We start from the raw sequence: 12,585 nt of genomic DNA on the forward strand, positions 1-12,585 counted from the left end.
TCTGGTTTTATTTATTAGTTTAATAATTTTCTTACTTTCAATTTTATTAATCTCTCTTTTGATTTTCAGGATTTTCAATTTGGCGTTTCATTGGGAATTTTTAATATGTTCATTTTCTAGTTTTTTTTAGTTGCATACCCAATTCATTGACCTGATTTTTCTCTCTTTTATTAATGTAAGCAGTTAGATATACATTTCCCCATAAGGACCACTTTGACTGCATAAATTTTGATATGTCGTCTCATCATTGTCATCTTTAATGAAATCATCAATCGTTTCTAAGATTTGTTCTTTGACCCACTTGTTTTTAGGATCAGATTATTTAATTTCCAATTAATTTTAATCCTTCTTTCCACTGTCCATTATTGAATGTAATTTTTATTGCATTATGATCTGAAAAGGATGTGTTTACTATTTCTGCTTTTCTGCATTTGGTTATGAGGTTTTTATATCATAATACATTGTCAATTTTTGTGTAGGTGCCATGTACTGCTGAGAAGGTATATTCCTTTCCATTTCCATTCAGTTTTCTATAGAGATCTATTACATCTAACTTTTCCATAATTTTATTCACTTCCTTAACTTCTTTCATGTTTATTTTTTGGTTAGATTTATCCAGTTCTGAGAGGGGAAGGTTAAGGTCCCCCACTAGGATAGTTTTATTATCTATTTACTCCTATAAGTCATTCAACTTCTTCAAAATTTAGATGCTATACCACTTGATGCATATATGTTAAGTCCATTATCTCTTTTAATTGGTTTTATTTTTGCTTTTGCTTTGTCTGAAATCATGATTGCTATCCCTGCTCTCTTTACTTCAGCTGAACCATAAAAAATTATTTTCCTGTCCCTTACCTTTACCCTGTGTGTATCTTTCTGTTTCAAATGTGGTTCTTCTAGGGCAAAACTAGGTGGTGCAGTAGATAAAGCACTAGCTCTGGATTCAGGAGGACCTGAGATCAAATCTGGCCTCAGACACTTGACACTTACTAGCTGTGTGACTCTGGACAAGTCACTTAACCTTCATTGTCCTGCAAAAACAACAACAACAAAAGAACACTCAAATGTGTTTCTTTTTTTTTATTCTGAATAGAATTTTATTTTCCAAAATATATGTAAAAACAAAATTTTAACATCAATTTTTAAAAAACGTTGTGTTCCAGGACAGTTAGGTGGCACAGTGGATAGAGCACCGGCCCTGGAGTCAGGAGTACCCGAGTTCAAATCTGGCTTCAGACACTTGACACTTACTAGCTGTGTGACCCTGGGCAAGTCACTTAACCCCCATTGCCTCACTAAAAACAAAACAAAACAAAAAAAACATTGTGTTCCACCTTCTCTTCCCCCCTCCATTCCCACCCCCCACCCACAAGAACTCAATCAATTCAAAATAAGTTATACATGAGTAGTCATGGAAAAATTCCCATATTAGCTAGTTGTGAGAGAAAACAGTCAAAAAACCCAAAACTTCAGATTAAGGAATTGTAAAAGAGGAAATGAAAAAAAATTTTTTTTTAATGTGTTTCCATCTGTTTTCAGATAGTATCAGTTCTTTCTCTGCAGATGGGCTGCAATCTTCATAAGTCCCTCAGGGTTACATTGGATCATTGCCTTGCTGAAAACAACCACATGCTTCCCAGCAGATCATCCCCGACTATTGCTGTTATTTTGTATACAGTACATTTCATTCTGCTTCAGCTCATGTAGGTCTCTCCAGGTTTTCCCGATAGCATCCTATTCATCACAACCTCTATATAGTACCTTAAGCTTGACAGAGAATCTTCTTCACAAAAGCCCAGCAAAGTAGGTACCATACATTTTGCTATTATAATCAATCATCATAACTATTTCCCTCCATCCCACTCCCTTCCCATGACATTTACTCTATCTTCTTTTTACCTATTCCTCCTCAGAGGTGCCTTACTTCTGACTATCCTCTCCCTTGCTCTGCAATCCCTTTTTTCACCCTTCCTTCCTTGTCCTCTTCCCCTCCTATTTTCCTGCAGGGTTAAATAGATTGCTCCTCCCAATTGGGTATGAAAGCTATTCCTTCCATGAACCCACTCCAATGAGATCAGGGTCCCTGAGCTAATTCTCTGTTCTAAATTTTTTCTTCCTCCCTCCCTCCTCAACCCTCCCTATGAGATCAAGCAATTCAATATGTCATACTGGTGCAGTCACGCAGAACATCTTCATCTTCCTTGAAAGTGTTTTGCTTTTTACTGCTCTCTCCCCCAATCTGCCCTTTCTTCCTTCCTTTCTCCCCACCCCTTTTCTCCCTCTCCCCACCCCCCCCCCGACTCTGGGCAAAATTATATTACTATACCTACTTGAGTATGTATGTTAGTCCTTCTTTGAGCCAATTCTGATGATATTAAGGTTCACTCACTCCCCAACTCCTTTCCCCTCATCTACTCTCCTCCATAAGCTTTCTTCTTGTTTCCTTCATGTGAAATACCTCTCCCCAGACCATCTCTCCCCTTCTCCCTCCCCCAGTTTATTCCTCCTACACCTCAACCCTATTTTAATGATATCATCATGGATTAGCTAGGTGGCACAGTGGACAAAGCACTAGCCCTGGACCCAGGAGGACCCCCAAGCTCAAATTCAGCCCCAGACATAAGACACCCCTCCCCGTCTGCCCTACAAAGAACAAAACATAAATGCTTTACAGATATCATCCCTTCATATTCAGTTCAGCCCTGTCTTCTGTGAATTTCTTGTGAAGAATTTTTGTTTTGTTTTTTTGGTGAGGCAACCAGGGCCAAGCAACTTGCCCAGGGTCACACAGCTATTAATTGTCAAGTGTCTGAGGTCACACTTGAACTCAGTTTCTCCTGAGTCCAGGACTGGTGCTCCATCCACTGCACCACCCAGCTGCCCCTGGATTTCTTATTGAGATAGTTCTTATGATTTCAAAGTATTATCTTCCCATGTAGGAATATAAACAGTTTGATCTTTTAATATCCCTCATGAAGTCTTTTTCCTGTTTACCTTTTTATGCTTCTCCAGGCTCTTGTATTTGAAAGTCAAATTTTCTATTCGGTTCAGGTCTTTTCATCACAAATGCTTGAAAGACCTCTTTCTCATTGAAATCCCATTTTTGCCTCTGAAAAATTATACACAGTTTTGCTGGGTACGTGATTTTTGGCTGTAGTCCCAGTTCCTTTGCCCTCTGGAATATCATATTCCATGCTCTTTGGTCCTTTAATGTAGAAGCTGCTAGATCTTGCTTTACATTATTGGAGCTCCACAGTATTTGAATTCCTTTTTTCTAGCTGCTTGCAGTATTTTCTCCTTGACCTGGGAGTTCTGGAATTTGGCTATAATATTCCTGGAGGTTTTCCTTTTGGGATCTTTCAGGAGGTGATCGGTGGATTCTTTCAATTTCTATTTTAGCTTCTGCTTCTAGAATATCAGGGCAATTTTCCCTCACAATCTCTTGGAGGATGGTGTCTAAGCTTTTGTTTTGGTCATGGTTTTCAGGTAGACCAATGATTTTCAAATTATCTCTCCTAGATTTATTTTCCAGGTCAGCTGTTTTTCCAAGAAGATATTTCACACTGCCCTCTATTTTTTCATTCAATTGGATTTGCTTTACTGTGTCTTGGTTTCTCATAAAGTCACTAGCTTCCATTTGTTCAATCCTAATTCATAGGCAGTTATTTTCATCAGACAGTTTTTAAATCTCCTTTTCCATTTGGCTTTTCAAACTGTTGCCTTTTTTCTCATGACTCTCCTACATCACTCTCATTTCCCTTTCCATTCTTTCCTCCTTTTCTCTACATCTTCTTTCTATTTCTCCTACTTTCTCTTCAAATTCCCTTTTGATAGCTTCCATGGCCTGAGACCAGTTCATATTTTTCTTGGAAGCTTTGGATGTTGGAGCTTTGACCCTGTTATTATCTTCTTCTTCTGAGGTTGTATTGTGGTCTACCTTTCCCCCAAAGAAGTTTTCAATGGTCTTCTGCTTTCTCTGCCTGCTCATCCTGGCTTACTATTTCTTGGCTTTTAACTCCTTCTTTAAGTGTAATGCTGCTTCCAGGACACACTGTTTAAGCTAAACCATGGGATGGGGGATAGTTGGGCTTCTTCTCAGCCTGCCTGGCCTCACTTTCACTTGATTTTAAACTCTCCACTGGGGGGTGGGGGGGTGGGGCTGCTTCTTGGCTCCACTCCTGTTCTCAGCTTCAGAGGGTCCCAGGTGTTTTGGGTTTGGGGGGGTGGGGCAGGCTTTAATCTCACCTGGCCTGTTCTCAGGTCCGGAGATAACCTCAGGCCTATTTACTAAGAAACCAACCAGCAAAGCTTTCTGTGGTGTGGTTCTCAGCTTCTGATGAGACTGCTCCCCTACTCCCCTCCCCCAACTGGGTCTCCCACCACTCAGGATTTCTTCCTGGTTGCCCGCTGGGGTGGGACAATCGAATCCTTCCCCCCAATCCACTGGTACCCCTGCACTTACCATGCCCCCCCCCCCCAGCCATTCAGTCTGACCACGTGCTCGGTTCCAGAAGACTCTAATGCTGCAGCTGATTCCGAGGCACTGGGGCAAGTTCCTCTGGTGGGTGTCTGGTGTGTCGGCCCGATTGTGGGGTTAGGCTTTATTCATGGCCCAGCATGGCCCCCTGAAATCTATCTATAGCTGGAGAAAACTCTCAGCCCGTATTTTTGTGTGTTTTTCTGCCCCAAGGGTTCTTTTATTGCTATTTTGGGGGTTATTGTATCAGGAGCCCTGTGAGCTTAATGTCTTTCCTCCGCCATCTTGGCCAAATGTGTTTCTTCTAAACAACATATTGTAGGATTTGGGTTTTTAGACCATTTAGATTAAGCAGTCTTAGAGCTGGGCAGCGATGTGAGACTGAATCCCAATGGTGAAACTAAGGCTGGCCATACAGATCTGGTAATCATATGCTTGGATCTCCAAGTCATTGAACCTACAAGTTCCAATGTCACTAGGTGAGAGAAAGAAGCTAAGCTGTGTGTCTAACTCTTGGAGGGTTCCTTGCATGTCCACAGGGCTTTATTGAAATGAGGGTCTCAGGGAGGCATGAATGGACATCTTTGTTGAGGCTATAAGTCTATTTGGACCCAAATTATCTCTGTGTTCCTACTGCACTGCCCCTCCACACTTACCCCACCACATATTGTTGTCTTGGGGAAACTAGGGGCTGGGGGAGTGGGGAATGAGGCATCCACAGGGGAAAATCTTGGCCATCCTCATCTCCAAGGGAAAGATGGCATATTGGCCACCCACATCCAACTAGATTTGGAAGGGGCAGCCTGAGCCTTGGGAACCCAGGAACACTGGGAAAATCCACATCACTTTGGGCCTTGAAAGGCTTCTGGGAAATCCCATGTGATGCTGGCTCTTTGTGTTGCTTAATGGAAGATTTCTATACAGCCTCTCTCCTCTCTCTCTGTCTCTCTCTTTCTCACCCTCCCTCCCTTCCTTCATTCTCCCTCTCTCCCTTTCTAACTGTACTTCAGAGGTACTGGAAAGAGATAGAGGAGGAAAAATTCAGTGAAATGAACATTATTTGGTTATTGATATTGATTGAAAATTGAAAATTATTGATAAAGGAAGTGTCAGATAAGAATATGTAAGAAACAAGATAGATACAGTTTTAAGAGGTTAATAATTTCTTTGTATGTATGTATGTATGTATGTATGTATGTATATATGTATATATGTACAGGTGTGTGTGTGTGTGTGTGTGTGTGTGTGTGTGTGTGTGAGAGAGAGAGAGAGAGAGAGAGAGAGAGAGAGAGAGAGAGAGAGAAAGAGAGAGAGGGAGATAGAGCGAGAGCATGACCTGCAGAGACATCTAGTCAGGAAGCCAAAGAGAAGCAACTTTTAATATGAGGGCCACTGTCTCACCACTGTTAGGATGCTTGTATTTCTCTGCCTGTGTTTGTGTATCTCTCAGAAATGCATGGGGCTTAGAAGGAAAAACTTTGCTGACAAATCTATCTCTCTCTGTCTTGTTAATTAATATGATCCTCTGTAAGCTTTCAGAAAGATTCTTTCCCTTTCCCTCCTTAACTGTGACCAGTTTCTGGGGGTCTAGAAGGACAGAGAAGAAAAATAAGGGGCAATCTTTCCCCTCCAGACCTATATTGTGGTTTGAATGTTTTTAATAAATGTTAGGAATTTTGGGGGCTAACATTTCTTTAGAATTTGTTTTAAGGGAACTAAGCACATTCCTCACCTACCCTCCCTCCCAGAAATATAGCTTTATTGTTTTACCATAGGAAATGAAGGTCATTTACTGATTATAGAGAGAAGGGTTTGGGGGCTGTGCCGGTGAAGTTTCAGAAAAAAATAGCACTAGCATTTAGAGACCCTGCTTACCTTATTAACCCTTTATTGGTTCACAAAAAAGGAAGGAAAAGGTTTCTGTGTATTAGGAAACAACCAAAATGTAATTGAGTTTGATTGGAACATCTAATTAGGTACTTAGGGAGTCTTACAAACTAAAGTACTGATCAATTTAAAAGTAACTTTTAAAATTAGTGTCTCGAAATAAAAAAACAACTTTGCTGTCAATTATGAGTCTCCCACCCATTTTTATATTAGATTAGGTTCAGTTTGAATTTTGAAAGCTGTCTTATTTAAGGGAGCAGGAGGAGCAAGTCCTGAGCCCTCCTGAGAACTCCAGGATAGATGGGTGAACTACAGTAGCTTGGGGAAAATCCTGCCAGTCAGACCCATTGATGAAACTCAGTAGGAACTGGAACAATTATAGGAAAAAAGGGGAAATGTATTAATTACTGTGTGGGAAAGGCTATGTGAGAAAATAATTATTAAGAATTCATTTCTTGGAGACCCAGAGACCTAGTCCCTTTCTCCCCACCCCACCCCCTTCAGAAAGTCCAATTCTTTACTGGAATCTTGTTTGGGGCAAGCCTAAGGGTCCAATAGAGGTAGACATTGATTCTTTTGTTTAGCTAAGTTGAGCTGATTATACCACACTTAGACTTTGCCCTTTGCCCTTCAGGGGAGAGTCTTTTGCACATTTCCCCCTTATGTCATCTGTAGAGCTTATTTTAATCTGGGCCTTGGGGGGCAGAGCACAATCACTCCAAAAACTTCCAAATAATACCATAATTCCTGGAGCAGCAGAACCCACAAAAGGACAGCATGAGATCATTTTCTAGCCATTTTCTAGCCATTTTCTGGCTTAGAAGGTGAGCAGGAAAGGTCTATTGTACTTGGGTGGGAGTAGAGCCCAGACCTGGGCCATACCAACACAGATCTAGCCCCAGGCAGGCCACAGCAGAGAAAGAGACACCCCCCCCCCCAAGCTTCTGAATTGGCTGCAGCTACTTCTGAAACTCAGCTCACAGTGTGGTGAGAGGGTCAAGCAGCTGGCCTGGCCTAAGGTGTGGGGATCCATATCACTTTGTCCTGCTGCCTCACAGGACTGAACTACTGTGAGTTACCTTGCCCCACATTAACATAATTAACTGTAATAAAAATGTATTAGTAACCAAGCTGGCATTTGTCTCTCTTGGGTAATTCAGTATTCTCTTGGAGGGCATGCCACCCTCCAACTGGCTTAATTAGGACAGAACAGATCTACCAATTTATAAGATATTGCTTGGATTATCATCTAAGACTCAACTCTCCACCAAATATTGGTTACAGAAAAGACTGTGATAAAGAATGAATAGTTGAGGGCAGCTAGATGGCGCAGTGGTAAAGCACCAGCCTTGGATTCAGGAGTACCTGAGTTCAAATCTGGCCTCAGACACTTGACACTTACTAGCTGTGTGACCCTGGGCAAGTCACTTAACCCTCATCGCCCTGCAAAAACAAACAAACAAAAAAAGAATGAATAGTTGATACCAGTGAGTGTAGTATGACAGGAAGCAAGAATATTTTTGGGACAGCGTGGTTGGAGCTTTGTGAAAGAAGAGTCCCCAAGGTTAAACCCCTGGATAGAATTCAGAAAACAACAGTAAGGCCTAGGGCAATATCACTCACAACTTGTTAAAATAATATTAAGCTGCTAAAAATAAAATAATACAAATTAAAAACAAAAATGAGTAACCTAAAAAAAAAGAACCCAACTATTGGTAGCTACTTTGGTGTAAAAGAAGATCTGGGTTCATATTCAGAGGAAGATAGTGAGGTTAAATAAAAAGCCATGTAAGCCCCAAAAGAAATCTTTGAAGAACTTAAAAAGGTACTTAAAAATCAAATAAGGGGCAGCTAGGTGGCGCAGTGGATAGAGCACCGGCCCTGGAGTCAGGAGTACCTGAGTTCAAATCTGGCCTCAGACACTTGACACTTACTAGCTGTGTGACCTTGGGCAAGTCACTTAACCCCAATTGCCTCACTAAAAAAAAAAAATCAAATAAGAGAGAACAAGGAACAATTATATGAAAAAAGTAAAAGCAATTCAAGAAAATTATTAAAAAGTTAACCAATTGGAAAAAGAGATACACAATCTTAAGGAAGAAAATTGAAAGGAATTCAAAAGTGAAATAAGGGGGCAGCTAGGTGGTACAGTGGATAGAGCACTGGCCCTGGAGGCAGGAGTACCTGAGTTCAGATCTGACCTCAGACACTTAACACTTACTAGCTGTGTGACCCTGGGTAAGTCACTTAACCCCAATTGCCTCACTAAAAAAAAAAAGTCAAATAAGGGAGAATGAGGGAAAATTAGAACAAAAAATAAAAGTAACCCAAGAAAATTATGAAAAGAAAGTTAACCAACTAGAAAAGGGGGTAAAAAAAATTTAAGGACGAAAATAATTCCTTGAAAACTAGAATTGGGCAAGTCATTATAAGACCCCAAGATATCATAAAACTAGAAAAAATGGGAGAGAATCTGAAACATCACATTAGAAAAAACAACTGATTTGGAGAACAGATCAAGGAGAAACAATATAAGAATTGTCAGATTGCCTAAAGTTATGAATTAAAAAAAAAGAATCTAGATACACTATTACAAGAAATTAAGAAAATTTGTCCTGAAATTCTAGAACAAGAAGATAAAGTACAAATCAAATGAATCCACAGATCACCACCTAAAAGAGATCTTAGGAAGAAAATTTACGGGAATGTCATAGCTAAGTTTCAAAATTCCCAGGTTAAAGAGAAAATATGGCAAGCAACAAGAAAAAAATTAGATACTGTGGCAAAACATTCCAGGTTTCACAAGACCTAGCACCTTCTACACTAAAAGACCATAGATTTTGGCACGTTTTCTTTCTTTCTTTCTTTGTTTAAGTGAGGCATTTGGGGTTAAGTGACTTACCCAGGGTCACACAGCTAGTAAGTGTTAAGTGTCTGAGGCCAGATTTGAACTCAGGTACTCCTGACTCCAGGGCTGGTGCTCTATCTACTACACCACCTAGCTACCCCCAAAACATAGATAATACCACATTTTTGTTTTGTTTTGCTTTTATTTTTTCTTTTGCAGGTCAATGAGGGTTAAGTGACTTGCCCAGGGTCACACAGCTAATAAGTGTCAAGTGTCTGAGGTGGGATTTGAACTCAGGTCCTTCTGAATCCAAAGCCAGTGTTTTATCCACTGCGCCACCTAGCTGCCCCGGCATATTATATTTCAAAGAGCAAAGGAGCTGGGGTCGCATCCAAGACTAACTTATCCAGCAAAGCTGAGTCCTGAATGGAAAAAAAAATGGACATCTGTAACTAAAAAAAAAGGGACATTTGTAACTAAAAGACCAGAACTGAATGGAAAATTTGATATAGAAGATCCAGAAGAAATATAAGGAAATCATTAAAGACTAATTATAAGGGGGCAGCTAGGTGGTGCAGTGGATAAAGCACCGGCCCTGAATTCAGGAGTACCTGAGTTCAAATCCAGCCTCAGACACTTACTAGCTGTGTGACCCTGGGCAAGTCACTTAACCCCCATTGCCCTGCTAAAATTAAAAAAAAAAAAAGACTAATTATGAGGCACTGATTAAGGTAAAATGATTTACTTATGATATATGAAAATATTATTAATAATAGTATTAGTTATTGTTAGTAATAATATTCCTTTTTTCCTTTTATAATAAACATTTTTATTTAAAATTTTGAGTTCCAAATTTTATCCCTCCTTCTCTCCCTCCCTTTACCCTCACTGAGGCAGTAGGCAATCAGATATAGGTTATATATGTGAAATTATGTAAAACATTACCATGTTAGTCATTTTGTATAAGAAAACTTTAATAAAAGAAAGAAAATGAAAGAAAGTAAAAAATAGCATGATTCAGTCTGTGTTCAATCAATATCAGTTCTTTGTCTGGAGGTGGATAGTATGCTTCATTTTGAGTCCTTTGGGATTGTCTTGGATCATTATATTGCTGAAAATAGTTAAGTCATTCACTGTTCTTCATAAAACAATGTTCCCCTGGTTCTGCTCACTTCACTATATATCAGTTCACGTAAGTCTTTCCGAAATCATCCTACTTGTCATTTCTTATAGTACAATAATATTCCATCACCATCATATACTATAGCTTGTTTAGCCATTCCCCAACTGATGGGCATTCCTTTGATTTCCAATTCTTAACCACCACAAAAAAAAGAGCTGCTATAAATATTTTTGTCCAAATAGGTCCTTTTCTTCTTTTGGAGGGGATGTTTTTGGGGATGTAAGCCTAGCAGTGGTATTACTGGATCAAGGGTTATGAAGTTTTATTGCCCTTTGGGTATAGTTCCAAATTGCTCTCTAGAATGGTTTGGTCAGCTCACAACTCCACCAACAATGCATTAGTATCCCAGTTTTCCCACATCCCATCCAATATCCAACATTTCCTTTTTTGTCATATTAGCTACTCTGATAGGGGTAAGGTAGTACCTGAGTTCTTTTAATTTGCATTTCTCTGATCAATAGTTATTTATTGGGTTTTTTTGTGTTTTTTTTTGTGGGGCAATGAGGGTTAAGTGACTTGCCCAGGGTCACACAGCTAGTAAGTGTCAAGTGTCTGAGATCAATTTGAACTCAGGTTCTCTTGAATCCAGGGCCGATGCTTTATCTACTGTACCACCCGGCTGTCCCCATGATCAATAGTGATTTAGAGCATTTTTTCATATGACTACAGATAGTTTTGATTTGTCTGAAAACTGCCTGTTCACAGCCTTTGACCATTTATCAATTGCGGAATGATTTGTATTTTTATAAATTTCACTCAGTTCTCTATATATTTGAGAAATGAGGCCTTTATCAGAGATACTTGTTGCAACAGTTCTTTCCCAGTTTTCTGCTTTCCTTAAAATTTTGGTTCCATTGGTTTTGTGCAAAAGCTTTTTAATCTTAAATAATCAAAATTATCTATTTTATATTTTGTAAGGCTCTCTATATCTTTTTTGGTCCTAAATTCTTTCCGTGCCCATAAATCTGACAAACTATTCTATGTTCTCTTAATCTGCTTATGGTATCACCCTTTATGTGCAAATCATGTACCAATTTTGACCTTATTTTAGGATATGGTGTGAGATGTTGGTCTATATGTAGTTTTTGCCATAGTGTTTCCAGTTTTCCCAGCAGTTTTTGTCAAATAATGAGTTTTTGTTCCAAAAGATTGGATCTTTGGGTTTATCATATACAAGATTACTATGGTTAATAGATGCTATTATTAACCTCATTATACAGATAGGGAAACTGAGGTAGGAATAGGTTAAGTGGTTTCCCCAGGGTCACTCAGCTAGTAAGCATCCGAACCTGAATTTGAACTCAGGTCTTGTGGATTGAGGGAGAGCCCTTTATCCACTGTGCTATCCAGCTGCCTAAATAAATTGTTACAAAAAGAAATGTCCAAAAGATTTGGGCTAGCCACCATCATGAGACAAAGTGATTACCCAACCACTGGGGAATGGCTCAAGAAGTTTTGGTAAAGGAATGCCATGAAATGTTTTAGGGGTCCTGAGAAACCTTAGGATTTCAGAGAAAAATCAAATCCATTTTCAGGGGCTTTATGCATATGATGAAGTTTGTGATATCTATTGAGGTCTGGGCCACAGGAAGAGGCCTGACCTCTTAGAACCACAACTTTTGTGTCCCACAAGATTTTTCCAATATACACACAATGTATGAGCTCCAGGTGAAGGCCTTCCCACAGTTATTGCTTTTTTTTTTTTTTTTTGGTGAGGCAACTGGGACTAAGTGACTTGCCCAGGGTCACACAGCTAGTAAGTGTCAAGTGTCTGAGGCCAGATTTGAACTCATGTCTTCCTGAATCCAGGGCCGGCGCTTTATCCACTGTGCCACCTAGCTGCCCCACGGTTATTGCTTTTTTAAGGAGTCTTTCCAGTGTGAATATTGTAGTGTCCAGTGACCTCCATCTTCCAGGGGAAGGCAAGTCCTCTTGGAGAACATTCATAAGTCCTCTCCTTGGTGTAAAGGAAGAGATGATCTTGGGTTGAAGACCTTTCCCCATTGATTCCATATAGGGATTGTTGCCAAGATAAATTTTCTGATGTCTAACAAGCTCTGTACGTCATTTGAATGCCTTTTCCCACATTCATTACAGGAATATGATTTCCATCTCGTGTGAATTCTCCCATGGGAAATAAGGCATGTCTATAGTCTGAATGATTTTCTACATTGAAGATGTTAATGAGGC

The sequence above is a fragment of the Dromiciops gliroides genome, chromosome 3, assembly GCF_019393635.1.
Source record: "Dromiciops gliroides isolate mDroGli1 chromosome 3, mDroGli1.pri, whole genome shotgun sequence".
Taxonomy (NCBI): Eukaryota; Metazoa; Chordata; class Mammalia; order Microbiotheria; family Microbiotheriidae; genus Dromiciops; species Dromiciops gliroides.